This window comes from Equus przewalskii, chromosome 18 (genome assembly GCF_037783145.1).
Source record: "Equus przewalskii isolate Varuska chromosome 18, EquPr2, whole genome shotgun sequence".
Classification (NCBI taxonomy): domain Eukaryota; kingdom Metazoa; phylum Chordata; class Mammalia; order Perissodactyla; family Equidae; genus Equus; species Equus przewalskii.
The window spans coordinates 894,861-909,006 of NC_091848.1; positions in this window are offsets into that span (position 1 = coordinate 894,861).

Consider the following 14,146-nt stretch of genomic DNA (forward strand, 5'->3'; position numbering starts at 1 on the left):
TGTGACTCAGAGAGCTGCTTCTGTCAGGTCATGAGATGGAGGAGGAAACAGTGTGGGGAAATCCCAAACCCTTGGCCACCCATTTCCTAATGTGAGCCTTACCCCTGGCATCATTAAGGGACTTTGGCAGCCTTCTACCTGCAGGAAATGAACGAAAAAGACAGACGTGTAAAAACCAGATCCGTTTTGTGGGACAACATGAATGCTTTATGGGATCCTTTCATGGCAGCCAGTAATCATTTACTCATCTTTTGCTTGACCCAGGGATAATCCTTTTCTGCTCAGAAGAAAGGCAACTTCCTATAAAAAGGGCTAGGGTGGAACACTTGGCAGGGAGAGAAAGCAGTGCGATCATTCCCGGGCTTGGCTCCTAGGGATGGGCGATATCTTCAGAGATAAAGCTAACCAGGGTCACAGCAGTGCGTGCTGCCACTCCTTTCCACCCTAGAGAAGCACAGGCCCCTTGCAGTTTTCAGGCTCCTCGCCACTGGCTGTCTGCAGCAGGTTGATTTTGTGTTTGCACTGGAAGTGAGCACTTGCTCAAAAGCCCTGGGCTGTCGCGATGCGGATTAACGTTTCTTTGGAGCAGGCCCAGGTACACATCAGATCTGCTAGCGTGGCCTTATTAAAACAAAGAGACATCTCCTGGCCCATCACATTTCCCAGAGCTTTCTAACACTCCTGGTGACAGAGGAGTGATGCATGGAAGGCAAAGGACATCTGTGTTATGCCGAGGGTCTGTATGCACCTTGGGTTCCAGGTCTTCTTGTGCGAGTGCAGGGGGCCTGCGTCCTTGTCCTCAGAACCTGTGGTCACACAGGGCACTACCTTCCTCAGCCTGATTTCTAAGGTACTTGGCTGCTAGAGCAACCGCACGCCCAACTGTGGCCATCAATTCTGAAGTCTGAACCACAGATTATTTGTCAGAATCTTTGTGATGCCCTGAGCGGTCTGGGATGCCCCGGCTCAGAGCTACCATTTACCAAGCGTTGACTCCTGTGAGGTGTTTAAATATGCGATCTAATTTAATCCTCGAAAGAATCCTATGCTCATTTTACAAGAAAGAAACCTGTCCACCTGGGTTACATGCACCCACGTCTGGTCCACATAGACCCAGCTAAGGCTGGAGACCAGATGCCCCCTGTTTGAGCATCCATGAAGCACTTGCTGTCTCCTTCCTGATGGGTCTGATCTTTCAAGGCATTGCACTTGGAATTCCAGGCCTCGTACTGCGAAAGGGGCACCAGGGAAATGGGGGTGCCTTGGGTGTGGCTGGCCTGGGGTAGCAGACAGCCGAGGGGTGGGAGCAGGGGGCAACAGGAAATCCCAACCAGTTGTGCCAGTAATTCAGTTTCTATTTCCCCAAGAGAAGCTGAAAGCTAAATTTTTTTTAGTAGGAAGTCTAGTTTTAAATGCCGGTAATTAATTAAAAAACAAACAAAACAAAACTTAACACCCAACAAGCGAAATAACATGTTTGTGGGCTGGTTTGCAACTTCTGGGTTAGGCTTTCCGCTAGATATAAAAATTCAAACATAGGATAGAGCAGGACCCACTTTTTTCACGAAATATTTTTTATTAGAATGTATTAAAATTTCAAAATTCAGAACAAAATTCGAAACAATATAAATGTTTGGGTGTTTTTGTCACTGGGGTTCTTTTGTGTATCACTGTCACTCTGCTCTCTGCCAGTTTACACGGTGCGCTGAGATGGAGGCGTCCCCCACTTGCTGCTCTCCAGGCAGCACCGCCGCTTCCCCGGGGCTCACCCGATACCGAGCCGAGGGGCCCCATGCCACCCGCAGGCAGCCGAGAACCCTGCCAGGGCTTCCCGACTCTCTGTTCTTTTCATTCAGGAGACCCTGTTGTTTGGTTTCTCCCACCAATCCTACCATACCAAGAACTATTCTTCATGCCAGGACATATGCTCTTTTTCAAGTCAGCTCTAGTCTTAAACAGAAAAGAAGTCAGTCATAAACGCCCTTTCAACCTAGCACTTGGCTTTTCTTTAAGGGGCCAATAAGGTAGAAGGTAACGGCTCTTAACCTGGGGTGGGGGACCTCAGAGTGAGTGGAAGGGGGAACCTGAACCCCCTGCAGTTGTTTGCAACACTGCAGAGAGGTGCACTGGGGTCTGGTGGGGGCGGGCCCTGCAGCTGTCCGACCTCCTGGGATGGGCAAGACCTGGGCAGGCTTGGCTCCAGCCCTTGATCTTTATCAGCACGGAATCAGAACTTAGGCAGCCTTCCTCCATCTGTAGGCTGATGTCCCCCGGGTACCCTCCTTCTATCTGGAAGAGGTAACTCAGGCCACTTTGCATCTGGAATTACTCACCAGCAACTAATTTGCTCTAACCCCTGCTTATCGACGCCTTCTTACCAGGCCAGGCCCCCGTAGTTGTCGCAACCTTGATCAGCCCTCGGACTCTGATTGGTTCCTTCTTAAAAGGCCCAAGACCTTTCCTCCTGTGATGAACATTGCAAAACACTTTTGAACAAAATACAGCCTTTTCATGTGGCAATAATTACTTCATGCTAACAATTACATGTTAAGAATATGTAAAAAGAAGAGGAAAGCAAACGATAAATAAACAGGCATTTCTTCTGATAAGAAGGCTTTCTGGGTAATGCAAGAACCCTCCACAGCAGGGGCGTCTCGCTAGATGGCATAAACAGTATCCAGGGCCTGGAGGCTCACCTCTCTCATCGCCTTTACGACAGTTGGTGGAATATGCAGAGAGTTTCTATAACGAGGGGGAGCCCCCGGAAGACTACATGGAGGGGAACACAGTGCAGGTGTGGAGTCGAGTGGCCTGGGTTTGACAGCCAGCCTCACACCAGTTCATGAGTGACTGAAGACAAGTCATCTTACCTCTCCAGGCCTGAGCTCCTCCCTCAGACAAAATGACCTCTCGGAACAGAAAGGTCAGAAGGGAGAGAGGAATCAAGAGTCGCATCTACTGAGAAGCCCCCAGGTCGCCAGGTCCCACGCTTGGCTTATTACACACAGCCTCTCGTTTAATCCTCATAAGGGAACATTTGGATCTATGCCTAAGGCCACAGTGCTTGGAGGTGACCCTGCCAGAATCCAAAGCTGGGTCTGTCAGGCCCTAAAATTGAGCTCTTTCCATGACACAGTGCAGTGCTTCTCAAACTCTGCCAGAGAAGCGCCCCAGCAAGAGGAAACACTGATCGCTGGGTCATAAACGCCCCTCTAACCCAGCACTTAGCTTTCTTTTAAGGGACCAATAAGGTATAAGGTTTGCTCAAAGCTCCTGTAACAAAGTACCACAAACTGAGTGGTGTCAACAACAGAAGTGGGTTGTCTCACAGCTCTGGAACCAGAAGTCTGAAACCAATGCGTCGGCAGGGCTGGTTCCCTCCGAGGCTGTGCGGAAGAATCTGTACGAGGCCTTGCCCCCAGCTTCCGGTGGTTTGCTGGCAATCTTGGACTTTCCTAAGCTTGTAGACATGTAGCCTCCATCCCTGCCTCCATCTTCACATGATGTTCCCCTGTGTGTGTCTGTGTCCACACTTCCCCTTTTTATAAGGACACCAGTCACATCAGATTAGGGGCCACCCTACTCCCGTATGACCTCATCTAAACTTAACTAATTACATCTGCAATGACCCTAGTTCCAAGTAAGTTCCCATTCTGAGGTACTAGGGGTCAGGACTTCAACATATTTGGGGAAACACAATTCAACCCACAATACTACCCATTTCAGGAGTCTGAGAAGGTGGCTTATGGAATCTGCTTAGCATAAAATGTTTTGAAGCATTGTGTATTATCTTTAAAATTCATGGAAATTGAGCACTCAAGTCCATTGTTACATCACTATTTAATATAAAACAACATTTCCCCAAAATCTATGTGTAAAATTAGTGATCCAGACAGCCACTCCATGTTGATCCCAGGGATCTGAGACCCCACTGCCACGTGCCTGCCCTACATCTTTTCATGGCCTTAGAAGATGTTCACACCAAGTGTGACAGCCCCAAGATGCAGGGACACCTGTGGAGGAAAAGGCACATTTGAACTACGTCAGTGCGACCAATCCAGCCTGAGACAGGGCTGAAGAAGAAGTCATGCAAACTAAACACACAGAAAAAAGACGGAACAGCTCTGACCAAAATCAGCTAACGAAACAGGCCAGCACGCAGGCAGCCCTGCAGAGAGCCCTGTGGGACCACGCGGCTTTCTCATCCTCTCCTTTTAAAGGAGATCAGCATCATACAAGCCCTGTCCATCCCGTTTCCCCAGCATGGTGGCTTCTGAAGTGCAAGTGCCATGATGTTTGAAGATGACGGTTGTGGCAGGAACAGGCTTTGTAACACACCTATCAGATATATATTTTCCTATTACAGTAAATGTACCTCAAGTAATAGAACTTACCAGCAACACTAACCACGGCCACACTGTTCTTTTATTTCCTAAGAAATGACATTCTCAAGAGTGACACAGGACTCTGACAAAGGCCCGGCAACGGGAATGAGAATGCAGTGTGGTCAGCTTATTGCCCCACTTGGTTCCCGACAGGAAAGCGGGTTGAGCTGCTGCTTTTCCACCCGAGGATGGGGCGGCCCGGGGAGGACACGGCTTTCTGCCTTCATGTTGCAAACACGAGACCACAGTGTGCCTTTCTTTTCCCTGCCTCTCTTTTAGGAGAAATACCAACTTCACAAAACCATTCCCCGGCCACGTGGCAGAAATGTCTATCAGCATTCGACTACTACAGTCGAGGAGAAGACAGCTCCAAAGGAGTGTCTCACAGGGTGAGGCCAAGTGACAAGCCCGAGTGCTGCTCAGGGCGCCTGAGGCTGCAGGTGCACTCAGGAGAAGCCTGCTTCTAGAGCCATGCGCAGAAAGCCGCAGGTCACCCCCTGGAGACTTGGGTCAGCCCACGCGGCGAGCGCCCCGGAGTAAGCACCTGACGACCGAGGAGGCGCTCCTCCGGGAAGGATGGCCTTTTGCGGGGCCGCCCAAGGATGCGCCCGGCCGGCAGGGGATTCTCGAGCTCGTCCGACGCCCTCCGTCCTGACCCCACGTCTGCCACAGCTGTTGCAGTCGCCCAGCACCCTGATAGTGGGAGCGACCCGGGAAAAGCGTCCACCCGGGAGGGGCGACTGGCACTCGGCCCCACGACACCGCCTCTGAAATGAAGCGGCAGCTGCGGATGCTTCTAGAGACTGTGCGCCCCCGCCAGCTCTCACCCTGCTCTCAGGCCCCAGCCTCGGCCACTCCCCGGCAGCCTACAGGGTCATCCCCTTGGCCGCGGAGGCCGAGAGGAGGCAGCCGCGGGCCGGGGCCCTGCTGCTCGCTGGACCACGTTTCGTGCTGCCCGCCCTGCGGCCCGAAACCGGCGGGAGCTCGGCAGCCGCGCAGTTTGAAGAATCCTGCCACAGTCTGGTTTGTAGCCTAGTTTCTGGTGCGTTCGGTTTGTGTGAATTATTGTCCCAACGGCTTATTACTTCCCAGGGAAGAGAGAAAAATTTGGTTCCTGGATGGGCAAAGTGCAGGAGCAGATCCCTAAGCCCAGTGTCCTCACGCGGCCCCGGGACAAGAGGACGCCCTCACCAGCGCCTCCAGTCGGCTGCCTCTCCTGGCTGTTCATCGTGCGCCCCTCGGAGTTTTCTGAAAGCCAGTGGGATTACCAAAACATGATGGGAGCAAGCCACGGAAAGCAGAGCCCCGCCAAGTGGCAATGGTGAAAAAAATGGCCCTAAGGGGGAAAAAAGGGCAAAGTGGAGGTCAAGTGCTGTGTAATTTAAATGCCTTTGGGAGCCTCTCTGCAAACCAGCTAGGGCAGAACATCCTGCTGGCTACATTAAAAAGAAGAGGGCTGCCTGTGGCCAAGTGGGCAAGTTGGCTCCCTCTGCTTGGGTGGCAGGGTTGGTGGTTCCAGCCCTGGGCATGGACCTTTCCACTGCCCATCAAGCCGTGCTGTTGTGGCATCCCACATACAAAAAACATAGAGGAGGACTGGCAACAGATGTTAGCTCAGAGCCAGTCTAACTCACCAAAAATAAATAAATACAATAAAAATAAATAAAAAAACAAAAACCAAACCCCCTGGTTACCATCCCCTTCCCTCTGGCTGGGCCATTTTCCCTTTGGGCAGTGTCTCCCAACCAGCGTGTTTGTCCCCCTCCCAAAGGGGACATGTGACAATGTCTGGAGACATTATCAGTTGCTGCAACCAGGGGATGCTACCAGTATCTGGTGGGGTAGGGATGAGGGATGCTGCCAAACATCCTGCAACACACATGACAGGCCCCACAGCAAAGAATTTTCCGGCCCCAAATGTTCAAGTGCTGCTGTTGGGAGCCCTGGCCTTCAGAAAAGGATTCTCCGATCGCCCACCAGGTCACTCACAGCTAAACCCAACGCAACATATTCGGAGGAGTCACGATGAAGGAGGGCACGACAGGGACTAAGAACACACACAGAGTCCCGGGCCACGAAACAGTTTCAAGAGGACCACTGATCAGCTCTGATGATTCACTTCTCTGACCATGAGCATCGTCATCTGAAGTCTGGGAAGTGTCCACCCGCTCTGTGAGTTACTGTCAAGTGACAGGCAAGGGGAGTTCATTGGAACCTCAGTCCCCTAAGGGTTTACACTAAGAGAGAGACAGCAACGACGAGGCAGTGATATAAAGGCGAGATGGACAAATAACAAAGCTGAACTATAACGCCATACCAGTGGTACAAGCCAGGAGCTGAGTATATTCTGAGCAATAGTGAGGGAGGATGAAGTCACCATAGGTGAGTAAGGTGGCATTAAAGGAATGTGAGAGAAGGCCTGAGGAGAGGAGGGCGTCCCTCTGCACCTCCACATATCCACACTGTCACTAAAATACGCACTGCGTGCCTCCAGACGTGCAAAGAAGCAGAAGGCACAGTCCCCGGGCTCCCAGCGCCTGCAGTCAAGTCAGATAAGCAAAATACACAAATGTCATTTTGAGAGTACAGCAAGTACATGTTATAGTGTTCAGAGAAAGGAGTGATGCGTTTGACCTGGGCCTTGGAATGTGGTGCCGCTGTGGGGAGCTGAGCTTGCCTGAGGGCCCAGACCAGGGTTGTGGGGTGGTGAGTTGTTATGCTAACAAGAAGCTCCGTAAAGGGGGTTGTGGCTAAGACATTTGTCCTGGCTTGTCTTTTGGTCACTCAACAAAACCCTCTGTGCTTCATTTTCTATCTCCTTCCCATTCCCAAGCAGGAAGATCACACCTACTCTGAGAACCACGGACCGTGTGAAGCCCTGTGGAGCTTAATGGTGAGACGATCAACATCAGTGAGGTTCAAGGAGGGTGCCAGCGGTTACAACTCACAAGCTGTCTGGTGTTGTTCTCTGTCATGTGCTTCTGGCCTCACTCAGTAACAGCAACTCAGAAAACTACCCAGGCGAAAAGTCATATGCTTTGAAGATATACTAACATTTCATCGGCCTCACCATTTTCCAGGGTCTTCCAAATCTTTACCAGAGCTGCTAACAAGCAGTCAGCTGGACTGCCCTGTGACTTTCTCCTCTACAGTGAACCCACAGAAAGGTCAGCAGCCGGACACAGAAATAGGAGAAGGGTCCTGGATAAACACAGACAGTTTAATCAACCATGAAGAAATCCAAGAGTTGACTGAAAGTGCTTTGTCAGGAAGAGGAGAGAGGCCCCTGCCCTCAGAGAAATGTTGGAGGTCACTTTAGCAACAGAGACGGCCGCTGGCCACACAGGCCATCGTGGAGGCACCAAGGGCCTGGTGGGGGTGTCAGTGGGGAGACTCACAAGCTGAAGGGCTGGGGGTGTGGGGGCAGGGAGGAGCTGGCCTGTGGGCATTTTCCAAAGGATCGGGCAAACAGACGTTCCCTAGAGAGACGACAAAAATGTAGCTCAATAAGAAGGGAAGACACCATTTTAAAACCACTGTAATTATTTGAGAGTTGATTACTCCTTCAAGCTTATGTCCGCCTGTCAAGTCTGTCATTTCTGATTCCAGACTCCTCAGGGTATTTGAAAGGCTGGTTTATTCGGATTACATCGATGTCTTTCATTGCATCTAAAAAATCAAGGTCAAGCTGTGTTAATATGCAAAGGGGAATTCAGATGAATAAGGGCTGACTCCCGGTCTCTGGCCAGGTAACTGCCTCCTTTGTGAGCCTGAATACTCAATCAGATAGATGCCTTCACAGCACTTTTTGTCATATTTATGGGCTACCTTTAAACAATGAAATCAGGAAACTCCAGAAACATCCGTGTCCAAATACATCTAAACCTGTTTATGTTTTTAATTGAAAATCTAATAATTTTAGGTGATCTAATTTATGGTATCATTGAAAATGCATATTTTTAGGTAACGCTTGAGAGCATTTTGCAAACCATTAAAGTAACTGGACATCATGCTGTAGCTTTAAAAGATATTTCTCAGCTGTGATTACTATTGGGATGATATCAGGGGTGGCATTCAAAAGAATCTGCAGCATTAAAAGGTTTGCATAAGAATTCTGATTCCACTAGAAAACCATTTCTTTTAGGACAGTTTTACCATTCCCCATTGTAATCACGTAATATGGTTGGTTTGTTCTCATTACAATTAAAGATGCAATTCATTAAAGAGTCTTTAACTTCATGAACACTAAGCTTTCTGTTAATGTTATCAAGCCTCCACGGGCTTCTAATCCGGCCTTCTCAGCAGACAGGAGCACTCTACTTTCAAACCGTCAGAGTTTGTATGAAGCAACTCTCATTTCTACTCAAAGACTTTCACTTGTGTGGTCTGGCCTGGTAAAATGTTTATTCCTTTAGGCTCAGTCTAGTTCATTTTAGGCCCGTGTCCATGGGCCCAATGATTTGTATAGGAGGATCATCTGTATAGGAAGGGAGTCATGCTGTTTTTATTCAATCCTTGAAGATGAGGAAAAATTTAAACCAATTAAGAATTCCCATCACCTGGAGTTTCTCAGAAGGAAATGACTTTTCAAGGCATGTGGGAGTTGTCAGGAAAATAATTTTCCCCTGAAATGATGGTACACCAGCGAGCACTGGGTGGGACATGGAGGGGAAGTGGTAACTCGCACATGAGGAAATGAGTTGCTATTTTCAAGGCTGGGTGAACACGAGACCAGCGCACATTTTCCCCATATATCTTGTCATTTTAAAAAGTCGCTGGATTCAGGTACATCTTGATTGTTTGGGACAATAAGGATATATGAGGCATGGACAGGAAAACCACAAATGGTGAGCCAAGTAAGAAAACCGGGGATCACCTTTTTCCCACTTTATTAACATTCACACCAAGCTGTGTACTTCGGTTACCATGGCCGCGCGGTATCTGGTGTCACACGCCACACCATATAAAACCACAGAGGCCAGGACAGGCAGGAAGAGGGGCCTGGCCTTGCTGTCTGAGTAATACAAACAGCCCAGGGTGCTGATGTGAGCGGGGGACATCCCGGCCTGGCGAGCCCAGCCCGGGAACCGACGTGCCGCCGCCGCGCTCTCCTCCTGCCGCCGCCTGCCCCCTAGCGGACCGTCGTGGGGACGCGTGGCCGTCCGCCGGGGGCTCTGCAGCTCCCTGAGCGCCGGCTCCCCGGCCCGCTCCCCGGGCCCTGTCTGTCGATTTCCTGGAGAGTCAGGGCTCTGCCTGGGACGCTCTGGAGTCGCCGTAGGATGAACACCTCCACTTCCTGCGTCATTTTCCCAGGGCCTTGGTCCACCTCTGCCTGCGCTTATCCCCAACTTACAGCACCTTCCCTTGTGCAGGCCCCACACAAGACACCTTTTTCTAGAAAGGACAAATCACTCCTTCTTTGGGTCCTGCAAACTGTAAGGAACCAACAGAGCCTGCACTGTTGAGCTGTTCCCACTCTAGGCGCCTCCAGTGTGCCAGGGTACCTGCGTCCCGACAGCCGTTCCTTCCTCCTCAGAAGCCCCCGAGACGCGGAGGAGACCGAGCCTGGAGGGGCTCGCGGGCCCGGGAAGGGGCAGCTCCGCCGGCAGCTGCCGCGCGGTGGGGCCGTGGGCGCTCGGGGCCTGTCCCCACTCGGCTGGCCCGGCAGGGCCTCGGTCACCTAACTCGGGAAAACCAACGAGGCTGGCGCGGGGCGCCTGGACGCCACCCGCCTCCCGAACGCCCTGGCTGTGCTGCCGTGTTCCTCCCCGCCCAGGCGGCGGTGACCGGGGTCTCAGCCCTGTGGACCTCGCCACGCGCCCCTCACAGGGCGCCGCGTGACTTCCCGCCGCGCCCACACCCGCTCTGCTCTGCTCCCTTCAGGCCTCCCTGGAGTTTTCCGAAACTCCGTCTTCCACATGGCTGATTCACAGATGCGGAAGACCCAGAAAGAAAAAAAGGTAATTATCTCAAATGACTCAGGAGCCCTCCCGGACTCTGTCATCTGTGTACAGACTTGCACTTTAAAAGCCGAGGGTAATAATATTGTCATCTGTGTAGCAAAAGCTGGAGGAAAAACAGACTAATGTTCTAAACTCCCGGCTCTTGGCAAAAATGAGTGCAGGGAGACGGATTCTCAGCCCTGGCCTGACAGCAAAACACCTCCCCGGGAGGCGAAGGTCCCTGGAGACCCCAGGGGGACGAGCTCCCGGTCAGGAGCACCCTGCTGTCTCTCTCTGTTGCAGTAAGTGCCTGTGGGATGAGTCCTGTCAGGCCCCCTGGTCCCTAGAAGAAACAGGGATTGGGAATGAAACCAACTGGCAGGCCCTAGACCCCTTGATGTAAAGTTCTTGAACAAACAAGAGAAAATGACTTGTTTGCCACAAAACTGCTGAGAGAGATGACAATCAAGAAAGGCTGGGAATCACCTAAGGGGAGGGAATGGATTATCGCTCCATCTAGGCTGGCTGATAAGGCGTCCACACTGGGAGGAAAGCCAGTCCCCCCCCCCAACCCCCCACCGTGGGGACTGAAGCCCCAGCAGGGCTGACTGCAGCCAGAGCCAGGAGCCGTCAGATCCCCTAAGCAGAAAGCGGGGGTCACTGGCTGATAGTGCCTGGGAAAGGGCTACAGGGCTGGGCTGGGGTGGCAGGGAGGCAGACATGGGGACCCTCTGAGAAAGGGGGCCAGGGAGGTCTCCACAGTCAACTCAGCCCTCCCCCCTCTGCAGAGGAGAGCTGGCAGCAGTCCCCAGGGAGGCAGAGCTGCTGTGGCTGAAGGGGGTAGAACCGGTGGGAAGGCAGAAGGAAAGACCTCCGCGAATTGACTCGAGCCCTCGGTTTTCCCTGAGGCTGCAGTGGCCTGGGGGATCGGCAGTTACAGATAACTATAAATGGTGTGCACTCTGCAAATTCTGTAATTAGTCTAAGGAGACTCCAACAGCCTACTTTAGGATGGTGTACATTCAAATGATCTTCCAGTGCCCCAGCTTTGAGTTCCATTAAACCCTCACTCTTCCTGAATTTCTGTTTTTCCTCCATGTACCTTCCATAGTGCCTAGAATTCATTCATTCACTCAACAAATATTAACTGAATGCCCACTCTTTGCTGGGTCATACTGGGTACCAAGAATACAATGTCAGCAAAAACAGACATGGTCCTGCCCACATGGAACTTACACAATAGTGAAGGAGACGACCTTGATTAAATACCCACACAGATTAACATAACACTGCCACATGTGGTACCCTGAGTATATAAGAAGGGGACTGATTTAATGATGGATGTCAGGGACATCTCTGAGCAAACGACGAGTGGAATGCAATCTGAAGGAATGACAGGACTAACTAGGCCCAGTGGGTCCTGTGCATCTCTGCAGTGGGACGGTGCCGGTGTCTTCAAGGCTGTGAAAGACACAAGGGTGACCAGAGCAGAGACAGCGAGGGGATATCATGCACAAGGCTGGACTTGGGACAGACCATGCACAGGCAGCCAGGAAGTGTTCCAATGGACAGGCAACGTGATCAAATGAGCGTGCGTTTCAGAAAGAAGGCTGCAGCCCCTCCGTGGAGAAGAGCTTGGGAAGGGTTGTGGATGCCATGAGACCAGTTAGGAAGCTGTTACAGATGAGTTCAAGACCAGGAGAAGAGTAAGAAGGAGAGCAAGAGGAAGATTCTATTTAGGAGGGACCAATGTCAGGACCTGGTGTGGAGCAGAGGGGCCTGCGTGTCCTCGACACTGTGTGATCTCCTAAGAACTGGCCTGGGGCAGCGAGCGGCTCTCTTCACGGCAGATCACACCTGAGAGACTAACACGGCCTTCCCCTCTTTCACATTTGACCCGACAGATGCCTTCATGGTTTCTTTCTAACTTTCTCTGAAAATGCAGGGAAGGAATGTCCGTGATGCCTGGAACATCTCAACTCAGAGGTCACAGGTTGAAATGATCATAACAGCTCAGGTTACGGGACTGTCAACTTCCAAGCTCCCATGACCTTACCTGAGGGGCGAGGGGCTGGGACCAGATCAAGACACTTCACAACACTGCAGGCGGCTATAGCGCTGGATCTGCTGACTGAGGGTTCAACAGGCAAACACTGTCCAATTAATCCAAGTACTTCTCTATCACACGCTTGGGGGATGCTGTCGTCAGACTCCTGCATCAGCTGGGAATGGAACTAGCTACCAGATGCCCTCTTCTGCCTAGATCCTTGCTTCTGCAAAACTGCGCCGATCCATTCCAGGAACGGTGTTTTAGCGCAGTGCTGTGCTGGGCACCAGGGGCTGGAAGATGAGGAAGGGTCTCCTGCCTTGCAGGAGCTGCAGCCTAGCAGGTCTGTGATCAGGCCCGCATGGCATGATGTGGGGCAGAGGCAGAGCACTGTGCTGGGGAGACCCCAAGCCCGGGCCAGGAGCTCTGCCTGGCTGGGCTAGGAAGGTCTTCCAGAGGGCACATTTGAGCTGCGTGTTGAGGGGTGAGCAGGAATTTATCTGGAGAAGAGGAGGAGGCTGGGCATTTCAGGCGGAAGAAACAGCTCATACAAAGATATCTAAGAGTAAGGAGTGGCCAAAATGTGGCCCCAGGGGTGATGGGGTGCATGTAGCAGGAGGTGAGACTGGAGACAGGGCTCTGGTGGGGCTCACTGGAGGCTTGTCACTCCCTGTTAGTATAGTATTCTTTCTATTGCTGCATAACAAATTACCCCAAAACTTAGGGGCTTAAAACAACAAACATGTATTCTCTCATGGTTTTTGTGGTCAGGAATCCAGACATAGCTTAGTGGTCCTCTGACTCAGGGTCTCACAGACTGCAATCAGTGTGTCAGCCTGGTGTGCAGTCACCTCCAGGTTCAACTCAGGGAGGATCACCCCAGGCTCGCTCACGTGGCTAATGGCTGGTCTCGGGCCCTCACTGGCTCCTGGCTGGAGACCTCAGTTTCTTTCCACATAGGCCTCCCCATAGGGCAGCTCACAACCAACGTGGCAGTTGGGAGACAGAGAGTATGAGAGAGAGAGAGAGAATGAAAGAGAGAAAGATACAGTCTTTTTGTAACTTATTCTCGGAAGTGACGTCCCATCACTGTTGTCCTATTCTCTTTGTTTAAGGAGAGTCACTAGGTCCAGCCCACATGCAAAGGGGGTTTACACAGGCTGTACATCCTAGCAGGGCGTGATCATCGGGGCTGCTTTAGAGGCTGCCTACCATATATACCAGAGCTATTTAAGGAACGATCGCACATTACCCCATTCTAGATAAATTATAGAGAGAGATGTATAATTTCACTGCATATTAGTTTGTTTTTGTTGATGGGTACACTCCGGTCCCTCGGAGCCCGGAAGAACAATGTGCTTCATCTCACGTCTCTCCCTAAGGATTTTATACAACCCACTTGGCACTCATGCTGTTATTATTAGATGGATTCAGCCAAAAGCTGCCTGTGTGGGTAGAGATAGGTGGGAAGGTAGGGAGGCAGAGAAAGGAAGTGATCAGGACCCCAAATTGAACAAAGAAAAGGTCACACGCCAACTGAAAATTGGAAATGAATCTGAGTGGAACTAAGTGTGACGGCTGACAGCTCACATACGCAATGCCAACTTGCCACAGCTTGGCAGCACCCTTGGTTTTCCCACATGCAACTGAAAATAGCTAGCATTCGTCCTGAGGGAAGGCTGCTAAAAGAAGCAAGGACTGGGGCTCTGCCTCGCTGCTCATTCAGGCTGGAGGCAGTCTGTAATTATTTAGCTGAAAGTAGATACAAATTA